Source organism: Sus scrofa, chromosome 4, assembly GCF_054392235.1.
Source record: "Sus scrofa isolate SSC_HxYL_T2T_F1_AM1 chromosome 4, Sscrofa_HxYL_maternal_Yorkshire_Landrace_v2.0, whole genome shotgun sequence".
Lineage (NCBI taxonomy): Eukaryota > Metazoa > Chordata > Mammalia > Artiodactyla > Suidae > Sus > Sus scrofa.
In genome coordinates, this window is record NC_139386.1 from 69203485 (window position 1) to 69229177 (window position 25693).

At 42.8% G+C, this 25693-nt stretch overlaps 1 protein-coding gene across 7 annotated transcripts in view; it reads left to right on the forward strand.

Annotated features, from left to right (window-relative positions):
• Window positions 1–9381: 9381 nt before the first annotated feature.
• The window catches only part of NCOA2 (nuclear receptor coactivator 2), a 372907-nt gene continuing 356595 nt past the window's right edge, over window positions 9382–25693 (forward strand). For 2 of the 7 annotated variants that reach the window (XM_085020182.1, XM_085020184.1), the window contains exon 1: window positions 20112–20190. The gene's annotated coding sequence lies outside the window, so the exon portion shown is untranslated. Of the gene's footprint in view, window positions 9519–9629; window positions 9730–20111; window positions 20191–21787; window positions 22124–25693 lie in introns of those variants that run through there. The other 5 variants (XM_085020186.1, XM_085020185.1, XM_021088456.2 and 2 more) reach the window with 5 other exon arrangements.

A 25693-nucleotide genomic window follows, 5' to 3' on the forward strand; every position in this document is an offset into this window, starting at 1 on the left:
GCAGACGTGGCTCGGATCCCAAGTTGCTGTGGCTCTGGCGTAGGCTGGTGGCTACGGCTCCAATTGGACCCCTAGCCTGGGAACCTCCATATGCTGCGGGAGCGGCCCTAGAAATAGCAAAAAGACAAAAATAAATAAATAAATAAAAATAAAAGATAGTATTTTCTTGCCAACTGAGGCTTAACCAACAAATAATTGTTCTTACAATTTTTTATATTTGAAAATTTTTCTAACTGCACTATAATCCTTTTAGTAAATTCAAATGCTGTCATTAATATAACACTAGTAAATTAAATATGAGAGAAACTTAAAAATGTCATATATCAAATCCAAATAAAATTTATACCAGGAATGCAAGGATGGTTTGATATTGATAAGTATATTAATTCAGCACAAACAAGACTAAAGAGAAAGACTATATACACATATTGATTGATGATAAAAGACATTTGATGATATTATTTTTATGTATAAACTAGCACTATAAGAAATCTTTATTAAGATAATTTAAAAAAATCTTAAACCAGTAGCCAATCTAATACTTAATAATGAAATTCACAAAAAATTTCCATGTAGGAGTTCCCATCATGGCTCAGTGGTTAACAAATCCGACTAGGAACCATGAGGATTCGGGTTCCATCCCTGGCCTTGCTCAGTGGGTTAAGGATCCGGCGTTGCCATGAGCTGTGGCGTACGTCGCAAACGTGGCTCAGATCCCATGTTGCTGTGGCTCTGGTGGAGGCCGGTGGCAACAGCTCTGATTAGACCCCTAGCCTGGAAACCTCTGTATGCTTCGGGAGCAGCCCTAGAAAAGGCAAAAAGACAAAAAAAAAAAAAAAAAAAAATTTCCATGTAGTGAATGATCCTTGAACTTCCTAAAACTGTAAAAAAAAAAATGTAGGTACACGCATTTTTCTAGAGTTAACTTTTATCAGATTCTCAAAGGGAGAGAGCATACCAAAAATGCTCCAGAGGGATTGCCATGAATATCAGGAATAAGAAAAGTATTCTCGGAGTTCCTGTGTGGCGCAGTGGAAACGAATCCAATTAGGAACCACAAGGTTTCAGGTTCGATCCCTGGCCTCACTCAGTGGGTTAAGGATCCTCCACTGCCATGAGCTGTGGTGCAGGTTGCAGACACAGCTCAGATCTGGCATTGCTGTGGCTGTGGTGTAGGCCAGCAGCTGTAGCTCCGATTAGACCCCTAGCCTGGAAACCTCCGTATGCCATGGGAGTGGCCCTAAAAAGACACAAAGACAAAAAAAAGAAAGATAGAAAAAGGATTCTTGCTATTACCAATACTATTTAATAAAAGTCTGACATTTCTGGTTAATGCCTTAAGACAAGAAGTAGAACCAAGATGGGGAGTTCCCATTGTGGCTCAGTGTTTAACAAACCCGATTAGCAACCATGAGGGTGTAGGTTCAATCCCTGGCCTCACTCAGTGGGTTAAGGATCTGATTCGACCCCTAGCCTGGGGACCTCCATATGCTGAGGGTTCGGCCCTAAAAAGACAAGAAAGAAAAAAAAATAATAACAAAGAAGCATAGCTATTAGAAACGAGAAAGAATAGATCCTCCTTATTTAAGGATAATATAATTGTATTAAGATCTTTTGATTGTGAAACATAGAAGCATGATCAAGTTATATGACATATCAATTGATTATGATTGAAATAACTAATATCACAAGCAAGTCAAGAGGAGAGGAGTCAGCCACACTGAGTGGGATGTTGCTCAGGACAAAAAAATATAATCATCTGAGGACAGCTGTCCCTTGTTCTTCAGCCCTGTTCTCCACCACAGTGACCGATCTCCCATGTTTGCTATAATTTACTTAATGTCAGAATCTATATGTCTCTTTTTTGTAAACAAACTTGCCCTTTTCAAGTTCCTGTTCAACAGGGCAAACTGAAGTGTTCTTAAATCATGATTTTCTTTTTTTTTTTTTTTTTTTGGTTTTTAGGGCGGCACGCCCGGCATATGGAAATTCCCAGGCTAGGGGTCGAATTGGAGCTACAACTGCCGGCCTACACCACAGCCACATCAATACAGGATCTGAGCCAAGTCTGTGACCTATACCACAGCTCACGGCCAGATCTTTAACCACTGAGAGAGGCCAGGGATCGAACCTGCAACCTCATGGTCACTAGTCAGATTCGTTTCCAGTGCGCCACAACAGGAACACCCTGCCCTCCTTTTAAAATATACTTTTTTTTCTTTTTAGGGCCACACCGGCGGCATATGGAAGTTCCTGGGCTAGGGGTCCAATTGGCAGCTGCTGGCCTATGCCACAGCCACAGCAACACAGGATCTGAGCCACATCTGTGACCTACACCGCAGCTCACGGCAGCACCATATCCTTAATGCACTGAGCGAGGCCAGGTATCAAACCTGCCTCTTCATGGATACTCGTTGGGTTCATAACCCTCTGAGACACTACAGGAACTCCCAACCCTTCTTTTAGTATGAAGGAAATGTAAAGGAGAAATCCTCATCCTCATTGTTGTTCAGGAAATACACACTATTGTTCAGGATCTAGAAAGCTGAAATCAGTTTTGGGATGTTCTGTAATACTGAATACAGCTATCTATCAACCAGATCTACATATAGTCTTTAGCTATCAATACTTCACTGGGAAAAAACACTTTCGCCATTGGCTCTTGTTTGGAAAGGGACAGCAATTCGATTAGATGAAGTCAAAATTTACATCAAACAGCTTGTTCATGAAACTGAAATATGACTGTCCTGTTACTGCACATGGCAGAGAACTTCGTAGGGCCTGAGAGTGATGAGGGGTGTCTTAGGACATAACTTAGATTCACCCAAGGGTTAGGGAAAGGTTGGTGTTACCAAGTGGGTTCGAATGGGCAGTAGAGGGAAGAAATAGTTGTTCTTCTCGCACCCTATGGAATCTTGCTCTTTAAACAAAATGGTAGCAGTAATAACGGTAATGGCAATAACAACCCTTAATATTTATGTGGAGTTATTACATGCCATTTCAAGTTTAAGTACCTAATACATCCTTGTTCATTTCCTCCTCACAACAATCCTAGGAGATAGACCTAGGGATTTTGTAAAACCCATTTACAGAAAAAGGAAACTGAAGCTTAAATAAATTAAGTATCTGCTCATCATAACACCGCTAATAAGCAGCAGATCTGGAATCCATTCAATGTTCACACACTCAGAAACGGACCCTGGCAGATCACCCTCTCACCATGAGCAACTTGTGAGACCAGCTGCCAGCCAGAGGTTGTCTCCTAGGGACAAAAAGATGGCTTCTGGAATCATGGGCTTGCTCCAGAATCTCCAGCGTCATCCAAGCAGATTCCAAACAGTACCCTGATCTACGAAATCCTCTCTAAACTCCTGGAACCAGTGGGGAGCATTCCCAAGTAGGTCTCTTTGGGGGAGACTAGAAGGAGGATTCATGACATACAGTTGAGGTTCGATAGCAGCTTTCCTAAAAGGTAACCAGCCTTTCCTTTTGTTAAGAATGCCCTAGGGGAGTTCTCTTCTTGGCTCAGTGGTTAACGAACCTGACTAGGATGGATGAGGATGTGGGTTCCATTCCCTAGCCTCACCCAGAAGGTTAAGGATCTGGCTTTGCCATGAGCTGTGGTGTAGGTTGCAGACGCAGCTCGGATCTGGTCTTTTTTTTTTTTTTTTTTTTTTTAATTACTCAATGAATTTTATTATATTTATAGTTGTACAATGATCATCACAACCTGATTTTTTAGCACTTCCATCCCATTGGATCTGCAGGTATGGCGTAGGCCAGCAGCTGTAGCTCCAGTTTGACCCCTAGCCTGGGAACTTTCACAGGCCTCGCTCGGGTGCCTCAGGTGCAGCCCTTAAAAAAAAAAAAAAAAAGAAAAGAAAAAAGAATGCCTTGGATTATTTAATGAACTCAAGTCTGGGACTTGCCTGAGGGCCCGGTACTCCTTGCTCTGTTGCATTTGAATTGGGTGTAGGATCCTGTTTGTCAGGTCTGGACTTTTTCTTCTGATACAATCGAACAACCCTTTGCCTTACCTGACAGTTTCGTTCCTGTGGTCCCCATAATTGACAGGCTTGGGGGATTGGGCCTCTCTCATGGCCACTTGCATGCTTCGCCATGGTGGCTCCCTGGGTGACACAGCCCACTTGGCCTCTGTCTTCTTACAGTCACCCTCCTGGGACCCCCCTGTCATAGTTCATCTCATCCCCACTATAGAGAGTGAACTGACTTTTGTGTCAAGCTCTTGGGGTGATACATGAGATGATAAACGAAGATACACTGGGTGTTGAGTTAAATCATGTTCAAAGTTTAAAAGATAATAAGAAATCAGCTGAACATTCAGTGGTTTAAAGTGGGATTCTCGAAATAGTATGAGTGTCAAAATTTTCCCACTACAAAAATGGTTGTATCCTAACATACTGTACCTTTGTTACTATATCTGAAGATTTTATATACACATAAAATCAAGAATTTCCTGTTGTGACTCAGTGGTAACAAGCCCGAATATATCCATGAGGATGCAGGTTCAATCCCTGGCCTCACTCAGTGGGTTAAGGATCTGGGGGTGCTATGACCTGTGCTGTAGGTCACAGACGCAGCTGGGATCCCAAATTGCTGTGGCTGTGGTGTAGGCTGGAGACTGTAGCTCCGACTCGACCCCCAGCTTGGGAACTTCTATATGCCACAAGTACGGCCCTAAAAAGAAAAAAAAAAAAAAAGAAAGAAAAATCATATATAGGGAATTCTATGGTGGCTTATGGTTAATGATCCAGCTTTGTCACTACTGTGACTTGAGGTTGATCGCTGGCCCTGGAACTTCCTCATGCCACAAATGCAGGGGGAAAAAAGGATCAAAAAGACTATATAAATATATATATTCATTACAGATTTTTATTTATTTATTTGCTCTTTTTTTTTTTTTTTTTTTTTTTTTTGTCTGTCTTTTTGCCTTTTCCAGGGCCTCTCCCGCAGCATATGGAGGTTCCCAGGCTAGGGGTCGAGTCAGAGCTGTAGTCGCTGGCCTATGCCAGAACCACAGCAACACGGGATCGGAGCCGAATCTGCAACCTACACCACAGCTCACAGCAACAGCAGATCCTTAACCCACTGAGCAAGGCCAGGGATTGAACCTGCAACCTCATGGTTCCTAGTCGGATTCATTAACCACTGCGCCATGATGGGAACTCCTATTTTTTGCTTTTTAGGACCACACCTGCGGCATATGGATGTTCCCAGGCTAGGGGTCCAATTGGAGCTACAGCCGTTGGCCTATGCAACATCCAGAGCAATGCAGGATCCAAGCTGTGCCTGCGACCTACACCACAGCTCACTCAACGCTGGATCCTTAATACACTGAGCAAGGCCGAATCTTCGTGGATCCTAGTTGGGTTCGTTAACCGCTAAGCCAGGAAGGGAACTCCCATTACAGTATTTATAGTAACAAAATGCTGGAAACAACCCACATGACTGTCAATAAAGAGCTAGTGAAATAAATTATGCAATGGAATACTATGCATTTGTTTAAAAGACTGAGTTATAGTATCATGAACTGATATGGAATTGCCTCTGCATTATATTGTCAAGTAAAAAAGGTAAGCCGTAGAAAAAATGTGTACAGTATGCTCTAATTTTGGCTTTGATAAAAGAGGGCTATTCCTCCATATACGTGCTTGTATATGCACGTATGCTTTTTAAGGAAAACTCTCAATAGCATTTTGGAAGTAAAAATGATATAAACCATCTAAAGAGAAAGAACACTTTGATCCTTTATGTATTGGCAGAGGAATCAATCTACTCATCAATAAATTGTGATTAATTAAATTTAAAAAACCCCATGCATTTGAACTAAAAATAAATAAATAAATAAATAAATTGTGATTAAGGATACCCAGTTCCTTTTTTTTTTCTTTTTTGGCTGTTCCTGCAGCACATGGAACTTCCCAGGCCAGAGATCAAATCTGTGCCACAGCAGTGATAATGCCAGATCCTTAACCCAGTGTGCCATAAGGGAACTCCCTCATACCCAGCTCTTTTCCTGAGGGTATCATTAAAAATAAAAATTTTTTTCAATTATAAACTTTCCTCTTCTGATTTCCTTTTTTCTTAAAAAAATGATAAAATAAGTATTTCTTGGAGTTCCCGTCGTGGCGAAGTGGTTAACGAATCCGACTAGGAACCATGAGGTCGCGGGTTCCGTCCCTGCCCTTGCTCAGTGGGTTAACGATCCGGCGTTGCCGTGAGCTGTGGTGTAGGTTGCAGATGCGGCTCGGATCCCGCGTTGCTGTGGCTCTGGCGTAGGCCGGTGGCTACAGCTCCGATTCAACCCCTAGCCTGGGAACCTCCATATGCCGAGGAAGCGGCCCAAGAGATAACAACAACAACAACAAAAAGACAAAAAGACAAAAAAAAAAAAAAAAAAAGTATTTCTTGGTTTTGTTACACAGTAAATTCCAGTTAACCACGATTCGCTACTTAAGTTTGCTTAATTAGAAGTAGCATGAGAGGAGTTCTCATCGTGGCTCAGCGGTTAAGGAACCCGACTAATATCCATGAGGACACCGGTTTGATTCCTGGCTTCAGACTCAGTGGGTTAAGTATCCAGCATTGCTGTGAGCTGTGGTGTAGGTTGCAGGTGCGGCTCATCCCTGTTGCTGTGGCTGTGGCCTAGGCCAGCGGCTACAGCTCCGATTCGACCCCTAGTCTGGGAACTTCCATATGCCTCAGGTGTAGCCCGAAAAAAAGCCTGGAAAAAAAAAAGAAAAAAGAAGTATCATGAGAGGTGGGATGCAATTATACCAGCAGGTAAACAAACAAACAAAAATCTCCCAGCAGCCTCTGGGCTACCTTTGCTTATTACAGTTTCCCATCAAGTTCTGGGAAGAGTATGAGTGACATCGGTCACCACTCCAGAATCTTGTGTCAGTAGACCAGGGCAAGACATCAGGAAACTGGAGTCAGCAATGTTAAGGCTGGTGGCCTTAATGACGAAAAACCCCTATTTTACAATTTCTGCCAAGAAAGCTTAAGTTAATAGAGGTATTGAGCAGCTAGAATGGCACTCCTTTCCCTGAGTTAGTTAAGTGGTGCCCATGTTAAATTTGAGATGTTTTCCTGGGTTATGTCTCAGACCTGTTATGACTGGCAAATAGAAATGAGAATAAACCAGTCTCTAGACACATTAATTTGATAGTTCTCATTACAATACATTTAGCAGCAATCAAAATAAGAAAATATTTAATTCTCTATCAATCTTATTTTTCCATGTGCATCTTCATACCTTACAAGACTTAATAAAAACATAATGGAATTATCTTGGTCTAAGGCTGTGGTTCTTAACCAGGGGCAATTTTCACCCCCAGGAGACATTTGGCAATGGTTGGACACATTTTTTTTTGTTGTTGTTGTCTTTTTAGGGCTGTACCTGTGATACATGGAGGTTCCCAGGCTAGGGGTCTAATCAGAGCCACAGCTGCTGGCCTACACCACAGCCACAGCAACTTGGGATCCTTAACCCACTGAGTGAGGCCAGGGATCGAATCCGTGTCCTCATGGGTACTAGGCTGGTTCCTTAACTGCCGAGCCACAACTGGAACTCCTAGACACATTTTTGAGTGCCACAACCAGGAGGCTGCTTCTGGCGTCTTCTGGCATCTCTGGGTAGAGACAAGGGAGGCTGCTAAACATCTTGCAATACCCAGCACAGTCTACCACAAAAAAGAGTCATTGTAAAATGTCCACAGGCTGGAGTTCTCTTGAGGCGCGAGGGGTTAAGGCTCTGGCATTGTCACTACTGTGGTGCAGATTCAATCCCTGGCCCAGAAAATTCCTCATGCTATGGGTGCAGCAAAATAAAATAAAATAAAATAAAATAAAATAGGAATTCCGCTTGTGGGGCAGCAGAAACAAATCCAACCAGGAACCATGATGTTTTGGGTTCGGTCCCTGGCCTTGCTCAGTGGGTTAAGGATCTGGCGTTGCCAGGAGCTGTGGTGTAGGTTGCAGACTCAACTTGGATCCTGTGTTGCTGTGACTCTGGTGTAGGCCGGCAACTGTAGCTCTGATTTGACCCCTAGCCTGGGAATTTCCATAAGCCTTGGACGTGGCCCTAAAGAGCAAAAATAAAACAAAATAAAATAAAACAGTCCATAGGCAATTAAGGTGGAAGCCTTGGTTTCTTTTATTCTAGTATACTAGGTGATAAGTCCCTGCTTTAACTCAAGCTCCTGATCAAATCCAGCCTTCTTTTAAGATCATCAACTAATTATTTATGAACTTCATGCAGTACTAGAAACTATCAATTAGCTTTTGTTTATTTATTTATTTCCTTCAACTAGCTTTTAAAGTACATCTTCTTGGAGTTCCTGTCGTGGCTCAGGGGTTAACGAATCCGACTAGGAACTATAAGGTTTCGGGTTCGATCCCTGGCCTCGCTCAGTGGGTTAAGGATCCGGTGTTGCCGTGAGCTGTGGTGTAGGTCGCAGATGTGGCTCGGATCCCGCATTGCTGGGGCTCTGGTGTAGGCCGGTGGCTACAGCTCTGATTGGGTCCCTAGCCTGGGAACCTCCATATGCCGAGGGTGCGGCCCTAGAAAAGACAAAAGGCAAATAATGATAATAATAATAATAAATAAAGTACATGTTCTTCCAGGAGTTCCCATTGTGGTTCAGCGGGTCAAGAATCTGACTACTAGGAGTTCCCGTCGTGGCGCAGTGGTTAGCGAATCCGACTAGGAACCATGAGGTTGCGGGTTCGATCCCTGCCCTTGCTCAGTGGGTTAACGATCCGGCGTTGCCGTGAGCTGTGATGTAGGTTGCAGACGCGGCTTGGATCCTGCCTTGCTGTGGCTCGGGCGTAGGCCAGGGAACCTCCATATGCCGTGGGAGCGGCCCAAAGAAATGGCAAAAAGACAAAAAAAAAAAAAAAAAAAAAAAAGAATCTGACTACTATCCATGAGGATTTGGGTTCAATCCCTGGCCTCACTCAGTGGGTTAAGGACCAGGCGTTGCTGCAAGCTGCAGCATAAATTGCAGATGTGGTTCAGATCCTGCAATGCTGTAGGCTGCCAGCTGCCAGGTTGATTTGACCCCTAGCCTGGGAGCTTCCCAATGCTGCAGGTGCACCCCTAAAAAGAAAAGAAAAAAAAGTACATCTTCCTATTTCCTCTCTCTCCCCTCTCCCCCACTTTCAGACTGAGTTACATATTCTTCTGAAATGCTTCCCCAAAACACTATAACTCTGCTCCCTTCTTTAAAATAGCTAATCCCTAGTAATCCTTTATGATGAGTCAGGTGTGGGTTAAGTGCTTTAAATGCACTACTCTTTTTCTGCTCCACAGCCAGCCTCCAGGAGAGGTGTTATTTTCCTTCCTGATTCCAGAGTAAACCGGTGCCTACAGAGAAACACCTTCCTTATCACACCAGCTTGTGATCTCTGATTTTCCCAGCGGCCGGCCATCTTCCAATGGGGTCTTATTATTTCCATATCTTCAGAGCATCTCATGCAGAGCCTCATGAACAGTAAGAGAAATGACTGATGGCTGAATGAATAGATACATGTTATAGAGATATACACTGTCAAATTTGGAATCTTGTCATATTTATAAAACCCACATATGTATTTGCTGCCAGGTAAAGAAGACAATCTATTTCTATTTTGTGCATGCCAAATAAGAGGATTGAGAAATATTGTCATAGCTAGAGGCTTCTCTAAAAGTATTCTGCTAAGAAGGTAGGTTTTCATTCTTTTTTTTTTTAAATGATTTTTATTTTTTCCATTATAGTTGATAGGTTTTCATTCCTGACTTGAGGTTTCACATCTTAATTCAATTACCACAACTTAAGAAAAGCAGCATTTTATTCAAGAAGTATTCTACTGGAAACATTTCCTAGGAAAACAGCTTATTTGGTTGATCTTTGAAATACTTGTCACGTATAATAATAGCTGAAGTAAGTGTTAAAACGGTTTTACAGTTTTGGTGTAATCTGTCTGTAGCTTTTTCACGGGGAACGTGTAACCTTATTATGTCTGTACAGAGAAAGCTCAACAGGGAAATCACCATTTGGTTTGGACTTCAGAATGGACTTTGGCCTTTCCTTTCATGCCACAATCATAGAGCAGCTCTTGGGCACAGGGAAGAGAGCTCCAAAAAGAAGGAATGAGAAGCTCATCTATTCTTCTCCGGGGAGCAGGGCATACAGAAGTCTTTTGATGTTTTCTGTTTGTTCTTTTTAATTATGAATGAATATTTATTTATTTGGATCAAGCCTGCAGCACATGGAAGTGCCCAGGCCAGGGCTAGAACTTACACTGCAGCATCCACCCAAGCCACCACAGTGACAACTTTGGATCCTTAACCACTAGGCCACCAGGGAATGCCTCTTCCTTACTTCCTCCCTTCCTCCCTCCCTCCCTTTCTTTCTTATTTCCTCACTTATGTATTTATACACATTGCAAAAATGTCAGAATTCTTCCATAAAAAGAAATCTCCAGCTCCTCATTCTTCACTGCCAATTTCTTTCCGCAGGTAAACATTCCTTTTTAAGTCGTATTTTAATTTGGAGGTAATTAACATTGGTGCAAACATCACAAACTACGAAAAGGTGAAGACCCCCTCCCGCTTTTCCATTTCTCTACGGCAGGTAATTGTGGTTATTAGTCTTGTTTGCCCTTCCAGAAAGAACATAGTTTTAGAAAAGAATACATTTCCTCACAGTCCGTGCTCTAAGATAAATATTTACGACATAAAATTCATTAGAAAACTCAAGAACATTTTTTGGCCATTTCCCTTCTTTCTAGATGTAGTTTTAGAACAAAAGAAAAGAAAGGCACACAGGAGAGGAAGTCATTTCAAAGTCTGAATTAAGTAAATAAGTGCTTCCTTCAGGAATTCCCCTTGTGACTCAGCGGTAATGAACCAGACCGGTACCCATGAGCACGCAGGTTCGATCCCTGGCCTCGCTCAGTGGGTAAAGGATCTGGCGTGGCCGTGAGCTGTGGTGTAGGCTGTCAGCTGTAGCTCTGAGTTGACCCCCAGCCTGGGAACTTCCATGTGCCTCTGGTGTGACCCTAAAGAAAAAAGACCAAAAAAAAAATTTTTTTTTTGTTTTTTTCAGAAGGTAGTTTATTGCTTTGATTTGTCGGCATCTTAGGGAGGAAAGATTTTTCCTAATAGTACAAATAGGAAAGTGCCTAATAGCTTAGACCTGGCACCTGTTGTCCTAAGCCAAAGTTGTACATTGGCTTCAGACCCTGTGTTGCTTATAAACCTGAACCACAAACATTTCTGTGTGATGCAACTGTCCCAGGCAAAGGCCAACGGTTTTCCAGGAAATGTCCTCAGTATTGTGTGTGTTCAAGAAGTGTGTTCTCTGTGCTTTTCCAAGATAAAATTGCACTATTTCTCCACGTGAGAACATCCTTGCCAGGGTGGACGTTTTAGTCACCCGATCAAATGCACCATTCCAAATCTATCAGAGGGGCATTCTCATGCTAGTTCCAGCAGAATGTGGGTCTGAGGCTTAACGTGACTGCCCAGACTTTTGTTCTCGGCTTTCTCACTCTTATTGTTTTACTTTGCCTCTATTTTCTTCCATATCTGTGCAGAAAGGAAAGAGAAATTGTGAAATAAATACAGCACTGGAGGAAACAATATGTACACGATATGAACCGTACAGATTTTTCTTGAAACAATAACTTCTATTTAATCAGGACCTGAAAATCTGAGAACATTAAAGCCTTCAGAAACATTTTCTTCCTATTTTCAATCTCATTAACTTGCTATTTTATCCTCACAGTGCCCATATAATGAAAGGAGAGAGAACAGAGTATTATTGCCTGTCTATGCATGAGAAAGCGGAGGCCACGGCAATAGCCTAAGGGCTCAGGGACGCACACCAAGGCAGAGATACAATCAGGGAAAGAATTCTGAGCACCCGCGTCAACATTAGCACTGCTGAGAATACGCGTTTGTGGCATTCTTTCCTCGGCCTTTCACTACGTAGCTCCCCAGCCTACAATATCACTCCGTTCATTTTGTCAACCAGAAACCCACGCACAGAGGAGCTGAGTGTTCCCCCAGGTCACCTGGGCCCAACAGAGGAACTAAAAATAGTACGTGCCAATGCCAGGTCCTGATCCTTGCCTAGGTTCCTTTAACCTCATGTTCAGGGTTGCAGTATCAGAAGATATTAGAAGTCCATGCGTCTCCTGGAGTGATGGCTTCTCTCCTGCTGGGGAGCCTATTGCTACCACCATCCAAGGCAGACCCATCAATGGCATTGCCCTTGACAAAGGGCAGGTGGCAGGAATCCTGGGCAGCTGTTCTGGAAATTTGTAAAATGCCGAATACTGGATTATTAGGATAATTCAGGGCTAGGCGGTGTCTGGAAAAGACACATAGGTCAGGGGACAGGGGTTAGAGGCCTTGGGGAACTATCTCAATTTCCAGTTTACTTTGCTTCAGTGATACCGCCTCAAAGAATACCCACTCCCCCAGTCGCTGCGTGTCACTGCCTGTCCCGGTAAGGAGGCCACCGCATGCTGAATCCCTCAGAAGCCTATCGTCCCCAGCTATCTTGAGGCTGAAAAACCATTAAAATTAAGCAGAGTGAAAGAAAATCCTAGTAGTCTTAGGAACACTTCCATCAGAGAACAAATCCCTGGAGTAGTGAATTTTTCATTTTACCTGCTTTTTACTTGAAGGCACATTTGGGCTCCAGAGGCCTCAAAAAGTTACTCACCAGTGGTTTCGCCAGTAAAAGAGAACTTACTTTAATTGAGAAGAAACAAAAGAAAGGGGGGAAAGTTAGAAAGAGAGGGAGAGAACAGGCTTATGAAATTAATTAGAACAAAAATGGATGCCATTTTCTATACAAATTAGTCAACTGTCACCTATAATAAGCAGCTAATTTTGCCAGTTATAGTAAACTAATATATATATATTAATATATACATATTAATATATATTAATATAGTAAACTAATTTCATTATAGAAGTAAAAGAAAAATGAGAAAAAAATGAGAAATTACATATGAACAAAAAAAAGGAAAAATCACCCACAGAATTTCCCGTCGTGGGTCAGCGGTAATGAACCCAACCGGTATCCATGAGGATGTGGGTTCAATCTCTGGCCTCGCTCAGTGGGTTAAGGATCCAGTGTTGCCATGAACTGTGGTGCAGTTCGAAGATGCAGCTCGGATCTGGTGTTCCTGTGATTGTGGTTACAGCTGCAGCTCTGATTTGACCTCTAGCCTGGGAACCTCCATATGCCCCAAGTGCGGCCCTAAAAAGACAAAAGGAAAGAAAAGGAAAGAAAGCAAAAGAAATATCACCTACAATCACATCACTAGAGATAACTATTACCATATAATGTATTCAATTTCTATCATGTTTTCTTCTGGAGTTTTTTCCTTTATATATGTGTGTACGTATATTTACGTAAAATAGAGACCATGATACACATCATTTGGTAAACTACTTTTGTCACTTCACTATATAATATAAATATATTTTATGGGAATACATACTTATATACATAATTAATTTTAATGGCTGCATAGCCTTTAATTGTATGGATATACCTAAACTTACTTTAATCAGCATTCTTATTGAATATAGAAGTTATTGTATTGAAAATACAGTTTTCGGAGTTCCCGTCGTGGCGCAGTGGTTAACGAATCCGACTAGGAACCATGAGGTTGCGGGTTCGGTCCCTGCCCTTGCTCAGTGGGTTAAGGATCCGGCGTTGCCGTGAGCTGTGGTGTAGGTTGCAGACGTGGCTCGGATCCCGCGTTGCCATGGCTCTGGCGTAGGCCGGTGGCTACAGCTCCGATTCAACCCCTAGCCTGGGAACCTCCATATGCCGCGGGAGCGGCCCAAGAAATAGCAACAACAACAACAACAACAACAACAACAAGACAAAAGACAAAAAAAAAAAAAAAAGAAAAAAGAAAAGAAAATACAGTTTTCAATGTGGTAAACTGTTCTGGAATAAACAGCCTGATACAACTGACCTTACACATCCATTTGCTTATTTCCTTAATACAGATTCCTGGAAGTGATGTTTCTAGGTCAAAGAAAAGCACAAGTTTCAGGCTATTGACTCATTCGAACCATTTAAAAAATAGTAAGCAAAGAAAGTTGGAATAACTTTTCTTTTCTTTTTCTCTTGGCTATGCCTGCAGCATATGAAATTCCCCAGGCAGGGCTCAAACCCACACCTCTGCAGTGACAATGCCAAATCCTTAACTGCTAGGCCACCAGGGAACTTCAGGAAATAAAATCAGTTAGCCACAACATATTATATCAGAGGAATAAATGAAAAAGTATAACAGACAATATAAAGTTTTAAAAAATTATTATAGTGAGTAACTTTTTTTTAAATTTATTTTTATTTATTTATTTTTTTGCCTTTAGGGCCTAAGCTGCAGCATATGGAGGTTCCCAGGCTAGGGGTTTAATCAGAGCTACAGCTGCCTACCTATACCACAGCTCACAGCAATACTGGATCCTTAATGCAATGAGTGAGGCCGGGGATTGAACCTGCAACCTCATGGTTCCTAGTCAGATTCATTTCCGATGTGCCACAACGGAAACTCCCCCTCAAGTAACTTTTTAAACTATCATTTCATTTTATTTTATTTTATTTTATTTTATTTGTCTTTCATCTTTTTAGGGCAGCACCCACGGCATATGGAGGTTCCCAGGCTAGGGATCCAATTGGAGCTGTAGCCGCCAGCCTACTCCAGAGCCACAGCAACGCGGGATCCGAGCCGCGTCTACAACCTACACCACAGCTCACGGCAACGCCGGATCGTTAACCCACTGGGTGAGGCCAGGGATTGAACCTGCAACCTCATGGTTCCTAGTTAGATTCATTAACCACTGAGCCACAATGGGAACTCCGAAACTCTCACTGTAGCTTCCAAATCTTGGTGGAATTTGTGGGTGAAGGAGAGAAAGGAAATGTAGTGGGATTAAGGGATGCACCAAAAATCATCATCATCATCATCATCATCATCATCTATATAAACCAAACAAGGGAAAGAGAAGGGGACACGGAGGGAGAAACCCATACTTCCTACTTCACACCTTCAATGCTCTCCCCTCGGTTCCTCCCTAGCTTTTAGGCAAAATTCTGGGCTCCCTGCTATCAGTAAATGGACTCAGGCCTGAGGATTCAGGCCCCAAACTAATGAACAAATACCCATGCACCCACTAGCATTCCTATCCTTCTTGCTGTGACACTCACCAGCACACAGTCCTTCCCTTTTCTTAGTCTCAAACTTTTCAGCACAATTTTATTAACTTTCTATTTCACTTTCAAAATAGAAGGGAAAATAAATTTTTTTTTTGAGTTCCCATTGTGGCTTGGCAGGTTAAGGACCCACCTAGTCTCAGTGAGGACGTGGGTTCGATCCCTGGCCTTGCTCAGTGGGTTAAGGATCCAGTGTTCCCACAAGCTTTGGCATAGGTTGAAGATTCAGCATGGATGTGGCATTGCTGTGGCTGTGGCATAGGCCAGCAGCTGCAGCTCCGGTTCAACCCCTAGCCTGGGAAATTCCATATGCCAAAGGCACAGCCATAAAAAGAAAATTTTTTTCTAAAGTTTCTTAGAGTTATGAGGGGTAATGTTTCAAAGTATGTGATAAGGGCATTCCCATCATGGCCCAGCAGAAACGAATCTGACTAGTATTCATGAGGATGCAGGTTCCATCCCTGGCCTCACTCAGTGGTTAAGGATCCTGCATTGCCATAAGCTGTGGTGTACATTACAGATGCAGCCTCAATCCCTTGTTGCTGTGGCTGTGGTATAGGCAGGCTAGCAGCTGTAGCTCTAATTCACCCCCTGGCCTGGGAAATTCCATATGCCATGGGTGCAATGTTAAAAAGAAAAAAGAAAAAAGAAGTATGTGATAAATACAATTGGTTTTTTATTTTTTGGCTCCTGTGCCTGTGGCATGTGGAAGTTTCCCGACCGGGGATTGAACCCTCACTGCAGCAATGACAATGTGGGATCCTTAACTCACTGGCCACCAGGGAATTCCTACAATTGTTTTTTAAAAGAAATATTGCTTAGAATTCTAAGAAATTTAGGTCTTCAGAAAATTGCTGGTTAACGAGACCCAAATCCTTTTTGAATGCTCCAGAATAATCAAATCTTGCATACTAGGCTCTTTTTTTTTTTTTTTTTTTTTTGGTCTTTTTAGGGCCTTGCCCGAGGCATATAGAGTTTCCCAGGCTAATGGTCCAATAGAAGCTGCAGCTGCTGTCCTACACCACAGCCATAGCAATGCGGGATCTAAGCCTCATCTGCAACCTACACCACAGCTCATGGCAATGCTGGATCTTTAACCCGCTGAACAAGCCCAGGAATTGAACCCAAAACCTCATGGTTCCTAGTTGTATTCATTTCCGCTGCGCCAGGACAGGAACTCTGGTGTAGTTCACTTTTGACTATAAATTCTGTTGAAATAAAGGGAAGTAATTTCTATGTAAACTGGAGTCCCTCTCTTTGGGACTTGTCTTAATCTTTTCAGATGGCTACAGCAAAATACCATAGAGCAGGGGGCTTATAAACAACAGAAACGTATGTGTCAAGTTCTGAAAACTGGGAAGTCCAAGATCAAGGCACCAGCAGATTTGGTGTGTGGTGTAGGTGGCTTCCTGGTGCAGAGATGGCCATCTTCTTGCTGTGTCTTCATAAGATGGAAGGAGTGAGGGAGCTCTCTGGGGATCTCTTTTATAAGGACACTAATTACATTCATGAGGGCTCCATCCTCATGACATAGTCACCTCCCAAAGGTCACACCCCAAAATACCATGACATTGAGAATCAGGTTTCAACATATGAATTTGGGGGGGAAAGAAACATTCACTCTGTAGCGTTGACTCTTTATAACTTTGGACAAACAGGAATAAACAAATCTCTGATCAAGGAAAAACTAATTTGATTGGTCTCTCTCTCTCTCTCTATTTTTTTTTCCGGCTGCACCTGCATGCCATGTGGAAATTCCAGGGCCAGGGATTGAACCAGCACCACAGCAGCAACCAAAGCAGCTGCAGCGACAATGTGGGATCTTTAACCCATGGTGCCACAGACCTCCTCTCTTAACACATTGCACTGAAATCAGTGATCAAGCCACTAGCAAATATTATGTTATTGTCAGAATAGGGTAAGCCTACAGATTCTGACCTGAACAAGCTTAAATCTAGTTGAAAAAAGAAAATGAATATTGGAAGAATTAAAATGTATTGAGATGTTAAAACATAGGCATTCAGGGAAAGTTCAGTGGGAGTTCATAGATCATTTTAGAGAAAAGGAAGGTGTCTAATGTGGTAGGTGGGACTTTATCCATTTCATCAGTAAACCCTTTTAAATGTTTATACTTAAAAAGACCCAAATGCCAGATCAACTAAAATGTGCCCCTTGTCCCCAAATGGCTCTTTGCCTAATGGAGAGAGCCTGGAAATTAAATAAATAATTACAGCACAATGTTATAATACAGATATATACAAATTACTTGGGGAACAGAAGGTATTTGTGGGGACACAGAGGAAGACTGACCCCACGACAGAGAAAATGAGAAGAAAGGATGTTTGTACTAAGGCTTAGAGAATGAGTCAGATCTGGAGTTCCTGCTGTGGCTCCGTGGGTTAAGAACCCAACACAGTGTCTGTGAAGATGCAGGATCGATCCCTGGTCTCACTCAGTGGGTTAAGGATCCAGCGTTGCTCTAAGCTGTGGTGTAGGTCAAAGCTGAGTCTCAGATCCTGCATTGCTGTGGCTGTGGCATAGACTGGCAGTTAAAGTTCCAATTTGACCCCTAGCCCAGGAAATTCCATATGCCGCAGGTGTGGCTCTAAAAAGAAAAAAAAAAAAGTGAATGAGTTGGGTCTTATTTTGGGCTTGGGCTCTAAATGCTGATGTTTAAAATGAACCCTTAAATCACCCATAAGGTAGAGTATCTGTGTATGTAGAATCCAGATATCCAGTGTCTAGGAAGCCCCAAACAGCCAGATTTTCCTCCAGCTCAGGAACAGATTGTTAGCTCTTCTTTGAGCACCAGATGAAGAGTTGGCTTGTGTTGATTGGCTCTGTTGTAGGAAAAACACTTATCTTTAAACACTGGGATTACACCCTCTGTGGTGAGATACTCATGTGAACATATGAGAGCCACGGTGGATCTGAGCGAGTGAGGAGGCAACCGATTCAAGCCTCCCGTCTCATGTTCATTCAGAAACGCCAACTCATGAAGCAGAATGGGCGGCCAGACTGTCCTCTTTCTCCCTTTCTCTCTGGAGAGCGTCTAGTTGAATTCTCAAACGCGAAACTCACAGATGATACAGTTGCTCACCCTGTGAAGAAAAGACAGAACAGTATTGTAGATAGACAGCCAAGATGTGGGGAAGACAGGGACATGGGACTGAATCTTAGCATGTTCAGAAACAATTAAGACATCCAGGATGGCAAAATTATGGGATAGGGTACAAAGAGATTGGCCAAGTAGAATGAGACAGCTTGTCTTATTACTGGAGACTCTGTCCTTTTTTTTTTTTTTTTTTTTTTAGGGCTATACCTGCAGCATATGGAAGTTCTTAGGCTAGGAGTCAAATCGGAGCTGCAGCTGATGGCCTACCTCACAGCCAAAGCAACACCAGATTCAAGCTGCATCTGTGATCTACACCACAGCTCATAGCAACACGGGATCCTTAACCCACTGAGAGAGGCCAATGTCTTCGTGGATACTAGTCGGGTTCGTTACCACTGGGACGCCACAGGAACTTCCTCACTGGGGACTTTGGATTCCACTGATACTTTTAAATCAGGAGGTGACAGTGTGGGCCTTATTTTTGGAAAGTCCATTTTTGTAGCATGTTAAGGATGAAGTCAGCACATTTTTTTTTCCATAAAGGGTCAGATCATCAAAATTTTAGGCTCTATGGGTCATATGTCCTAAGGCACATGTCTCTGTCACAAGTACCTATATCTGCCTTGTACACAAAAGCAGCCATAGATAACCTGTCACCAAATGGGCATGGTTGTGTTCCAATAAAACTATTTACAAAAACAAACTGCGGTCTGGATTGGGCCTGAGGGGCCAGAGTATGTTGATCCTCAGATTAGAAGATGGTGAGGCGACTGGTGGAGAGAGCAATAGAAATCTAGGTCATAGCCTAGGTCACTGGTTTTCAAAGTCTAGTCCCTGGACGGACAGCATCAAACGTCATCAGTTGTCTCTCGGGCTGGGTTCCTGCACCCTGGGTGTGAACATGCCCTCCAGGTAATTCTGATGCCTGCTAAACTTTGAGACCCACTGGCCTAAGACGGATGGAAGCGAATGCATTTTACATTTGGGAGAGGGTAGGAGCAAAGAAGAGGGTGGGATAGATTTAAGATGTTTTAACAAGAAGTTCCTGTTGTGGTCACTAGGAACCATGTTCCCACTAGGAACCATGAGGTGGCAGGTTCGATCCCTGGCCTTGATCAGTGGGTTAAGGATCTGGTGTTGCCACGAGCTGTGGTGTAGGCTGCAGAGGAGGCTCAGATCCCACACTGCTGTGGCTGTGGTGCAGCCTGGCAGCTGTACCTCCGATTGGACCCCTAGCCTGGGAACCTCCTTCTACCACAAGTGCGGCCCTGAAAAATCGCAAAACAAAGAACAAGTTCTCACTTTCTTTTGTGTGTCTTTTATAGAGACACACAAACAGCATTTGGAGGTTCCCAGCCTAAGGGGTCGAAGACGAGCTATACCTACCCGCCTACACCACAGCCATGCTGGATCTGAGCCAGATCCTTAACCCACTGAGGGAATATTGGGGATCGAACCTGTGTCCTCACGGATGTAAGATTCATTTCCGCTGAGCCAAGATGGGAACTCCTGGGCTGGGTAATTTCATAGGCTAATAAGTGGAAGAATTATTCCACCTATTTTGGGGAAGGGGCGTGGTTTCCTGGAGATGGGGCCATCGCGCGATTTCGGCCTTTCCTCCTCGGCTTCACAACTGTCATGGCGCCGGTGGGCGGGGCAGTCCCCATGCTAATATATTACAATGAGTGCATAATGAGGCTCGGGTCGCGGGAAGTGGAGCTTTCCGCCATCTTGAGGCTAATCAGCTTTGTCATTCTCTCAAAGGCTCCGCCCTGCCCGCTTCTCTCCTGTCTCACCTAGAAGACTACTGGGCTGGAGGTAAGTGCTCAGAAAGCATTTTTATTTTTACTTTTTTTATTTGTTAAAACTTTTTTTTATTACTCAATGAATTTATTACATTTATAGTTGTGCAATGATCATCACAACCCAATTTTACAGCAAGAAAGTATTTTTAGGAGTTCCCATCGTGGCTCAGTGGTTAACGAATCCGACTAGGAACCATGAGGTTTCCTTGCTCAGTGGGTTAACGATTAGGCTTTGCAATGAGCTGTGGTGTAGGTCGCAGACGCAGCTCGAATCCCGCGTTGCTGTGTTTCTGGTGTAGGCCGGTGGCTACAGCTCTGATTAGACCCCTAGCCTGGTAACCTCCATATGCCGTGGGAGCGTCCCAAGAAATGGCAAAAAGACAAAAAACAAAAAACAAAACAAAAAAAAAAGTGTTTGTATAATAGATCCATGAATGATTCTTTCAAAGTTGACAGCTTAGGGGACTGACTAGATGGGGAATGGTATTAGTCAAGACGGAGAACACAGTTTATTGTTTTGCTTGGATTATAGTTTTTGTTTTTGCTTTTTTTCTCACATCCACAGCATGTGGAGGTTCCCTGGCCAGGGATCGAACCCGTCCAACACGTGCCACAGCAGCAACCCAAGCCGCTGAGGTGACAATGCCAGATCCTTACCCCTCTGCACCACAGGGGAACTTCCTATTGTTTCTGAGCAGTTATGAGGAAAGAGGATGAAGGGACGTTTATTGAGTGCCAGCCTTGCCTACAATGTGCCAGGCAGTATTTTTACAGACATTGCTTCATTTGGTTTTTGAAACAGTTTTTAAGTTGTTATTATCATCACCGTTTTACAAACTAAACAAATTGAGGTTCCATTTGGAGTAAATAAGGCGGACAGTGAATGACAGCTACACCCAGGCTCTTGTCACTTTGCACAACAGCTCTGTTTTGAACTTTGGCCAGACTTTGCAGGGTAGGAAAGCTTTTTTTTTTAGGATAGGAAAGCTTTAAAACATGATAGAACTTTACTTCTTACAAAGCAGCTTCACTGATGACTTCTTTTGAGGGGAACTACTTTGTGGAGCAGAAAACGCATAAAGTGCTAGGTTCAGATCCCAGTTTTGTCGCTAATGCCTGGAGGTAGCCACCCAAGGAGGCAATGACAATATTTAATAGGGCTTCCATTAAATGGCAATGACAAATTCAAAGTACCTGGCCTCAGACAAAGCTCCGTAAATGGTGGATGGTTTTATTTTACAATCACTGCTAAGCTCTTTCTTAAGGACAATAATGGGGCTCCCCATGGAGTCACTTGAGAGACCTTCTCTTAGCTGAAGTCTTACAAGTACCTCTTAATGAGTTTCGATATTTTGCTTCGAGGACTTATCTCCTGTTCTAGGTGTGTTGACATTTAAACAGGTTTTGAATTGGGCTGAGGCCTGTTCCATTGCAAGGCTGGCTTTAGCTCATGGCTTTGCTCTTGGCAGCCACAGTGGTCAGGCCACTGCAAAGTTTCAAGCTCCATACACACTGGTTTTCCGTCTTTCAACACTTCTTTCCCCCCTGCCCCCCCCCCCAATCTGCAGTGTCTCCACAATTTTCCTGCGTTTATTCCCTTCATTTGTCAGGTCAAACCATGAATGGGTTTAAAGGGTCAGAAAAAAGGAGCCGCGGAGAAAGAAATCTTGAAAGAACTGCCTCCTTGTTTCAAAGGAATTCACTTACTGTTGTGAAGGCAGGACAGAAACAATCCAGAGAAAACTGGATTTGCTAAAGGGGCAAAACCGATCACCAATCCCTACTTCGATTCCTTTTTTTTTTTTTTTTTAATACTTAAAAGAGCCTAAGAGCCTGGCGGTTCTCCTCCATTGCTCCTACTCCACTTTCAGAACTTGAGAACACCACTTTTCTACATCTCCTGAAGGACAAGTTCTGGACGACACTAGCACCTTCACTCCACAAAGGTTAGTTTGTGACCTTCTTGCTTTCTAGTATGTTTTAGGTAATTTTAGAAAACAAGACTACTGCTTTGCAACATGGTAGGTAAACAGCAGTTTCCATTTCAAGGGGAAATCATACCTGACCATCTTGCCGCCTGGGTTCCACTAGATTAGAAAACAAGCAGAGATAAACACAGCTTTAGTGAGTTGGTCGCACACTAAGGGAAGGAATAACTGGGCCTTTTAAGATAAATGGAACTGACAAAGGGCAAGTTCTGCAAAGAGTAAACACAGCTCTAGGAAAGTTATTCTGAACGCTGATATCTGCAAATGATAGCTGTATAATGTTGATGCAAAGGTCTTTTTCCCAAGATTTGAAATAAAATCCCCGCTTCCACCCCCCCCACCCCACACCATTTAACCAAGCTGATAAAAATCATGTTGTCAGAAATGACGGAACTAATTTGTGACTTTTTCCCAAACCAATTTTGATGTAATACAAGATTAAATGAATAGTTTCTCTTATTTTCCTCTAGCACAAATTAGAACAAATTGTACTGTTCTGTGTCCTGTTACACAGACTGGCTTGACGTAAAATTCAGGATTTTAATCCAAGATTTGGAGAATTATTATCAGAGATCCATTTTTACCCTCGACATTGATTGGATTCTTAGAGGCTAACTGGTGATTTCTTATTGGGGAATAGTCGTTAAAGTGACGACATTTGGCGTGGTTTTGAGCTCTGGTCCAGAACTCCCAGGCCTTCTCAGGGTCTGCTTGTTTGGGGCCTGAGTTTATTCACTGGGGTTGTAAGAACCAAAGTTTCCCGGTTAATGTTTCTTCCACGCAGTGATAAATTGGAGGGGGGGCACATCAGGCAAGCGATCGTGTCGTGATTTGTACTTGTAGCAGTTCACACTTCCAGCCCTTTGCCAATTATACCTGCGATGCAACTCCTGACACTTAAACAGGCATCTTCTCACATGAACATATGTTATCTCCCCTTTGGAGGAAATGAATCCCAGCCTCAAGAACACTAGCAGGCCACGATTAGTTCTAATCTCTAGGTTTTATGAAAGGAAAATTGACTATAAGAGAATATAAGAAAACCAGGGGAGAGATCCCATCGTGGCACAGCGGAAATGAATCTGACTAGGAACCATGAGGTTGCGGGTTTGATCCCTGGCCTCGTGCAGTGGGTTAAGGACCTGGTGTTGCCGTGAGCTGTGGTGTAGGTCACAGATGTGGCTTGGATCCTTCATTCCTGTGGCTGTGGTGTAGGCTGGCAGCTGTAGCTCCAATTGGACCCCTAGTCTGGGAACCTCCATTTGCCTCGGTGCGGCTCTCAAAAGCAAAAAGAAAAAAGAAAAAACGAGGGAAGTGTAGAAAACTGAGTTCATTTTCTCTTTCCAAAATGGCATCGAATCACTGCCCCAAACGTTCCTTCAAGGTGCTTGTCAACATGTCCTCAGGAAAGTCTTCCTGAAGTCCATCAAACTAATAAACATACTCCATAGAGTTGTTTTGCTTCGGTATAACATTTGGCAGGAAAACGTGGTCAGAGACTGCATCATATTAAATGGATTTTATGTTTATTGACTACTTGCAGCACTCCTTAATTGATTTATGTCTGCTTTAGAAGGCTTTATGCTATGAAACATAAAATACATCATTCATAGTTTACTAAGTCCTGCATTTGGTAAAAGTTGGCATAAGGCCCTAGGTCAGGAACTTTACCCTTCTGCTATATCACTGTTTCTGAGAGAAAATCATATTTGATACACTTTATTTCCACTTAGAGTAAATTTCCTAGGAATATAATCCACATGTCAAGGCTGCTTGTGTTTCCCAAGTGCTGCTACTGTCATATGCTCACTGCTTTCGAATTTTGTATTTTTTCTGTCTTTTGTGACTTTGAGTTAAAATAATAAGAGAAAATAGTAAAAAAAAAAAAAAAGTCTATCTTAGGATCTAAAATTTTTATTCGAGTCTTTAGAACTAGCAGGAGAAGCCTAAGACCATATAGGAAAAAAATACCACAATACTACTAAGATTTTGAAAGCTATCTTATGATAAGTATATATATATCCATATCCCCCCAGCTGCAGCATGCAGTGGCTTGATGTGGGATCTCAGTTCCACGCAGCAATTGAACCTGGGCTGTAGGGGTGAAAGTGTCGAGTCCTAACTACTAGACCACTAAGGAACTCCTAAGTCTTTTTTTATTTTTAATTGAAGTATAGGGTTTTTTTTTTAATTAAAGTATAGTTCATTCACTATATTGTGCCAGTTTCTGATGAAAAGCAAAGTGGCTCTGTCATACATATATACTTTATTTTTTTGTATTATTATTTCCCATCGTGCTCTATCCCAAGAGATTGATTATTCCATGTACTATTCAGTAGGACCTTGTTATTTCTCCATGTATCTATTAACCCCAAACTCCCCGTCCATCTCACTCCTTCCCCCCAATTGAAGTATAGTTGATTTACATTGCTGTGTAAGTTTCAGGTGTATAGTACAGTGATTCAGATATATATATGTATATAAAACTGAATATATATACTTTTTCAGATTCTTTTCCCTACAGATTATTACAAAATATTGTCTCATTCCTTGTGCTATATAAGTCAATACAGTTACCACAGCTGTGTGGGTAGACTAGATGGGTACTGACATTAAGAACTAGAACCTGGAGTTCCCATCGTGGCGCAGTGGTTAACGAATCCGACTAGGAACCATGAGGTTGCAGGTTCAGTCCCTGCCCTTGCTCAGTGGGTTAACGATCCGGCATTGCCGTGAGCTGTGGTGTAGGTTGCAGATGCGGCTCGGATCCCTCGTTGCTGTGGCTCTGGCGTAGGCCAGAGGCTACAGCTCCGATTCGACCCCTAGCCTGGGAACCTCCATATGCCGAGGGAGCGGCCCTAGAAATGGCAAAAAGACAAAAAAAAAAAAAAAAAAAGAACTAGAACCTGGTCTTAAGTCACCAAAGTGCCACGTAAAAGGGGTACCACTAGTGCCGAACTGGTTGTCCCAGCCCACTCCAGTGCCATCATCCCATCCTTCCTGCCAACTTTTTCTCCTTAAATTTCCCTCCAGAACAAGTTCACAAGTCTTATTTCTCCTGTTCCCTGAATACCACCAGTGTAATTTACTGAACTCATCCCAGTCCTGTGAGCAAGAACCTACAAATAAGTAACATGGGAAATAAAACTCCAGAGTTCCCAATGTGGCTCAGTGGGGTAATGATCCAGTTTGTCTCTGTGGTTTTAGTGGTTCGATCCCCAGCCTGGCACAGTGGATTAAGATCCGGCATTGCTACAGCTGTGGTATAGGTCACAGCTATGGCTCAGATTCGATCCCTGGCCCCAGAACTTCCATATGCCACCAGTGCAGCTGAAAAAAGAAAACAAACAAAACCCAGAAAAACTCAGCACCTCTATTTGAAGATACAGGAGAGATTGGGAGCAGAGGTACTGTTCTCTGCTAGAACGTCTTCGAGTTGTCAATCCAGGGCCACTTCTCTTTTGAAATATAGCAAGGGCAAGAACTATGAAGTGGTATGTTTTTGTTTGCATTCTAAGCACTAACCCA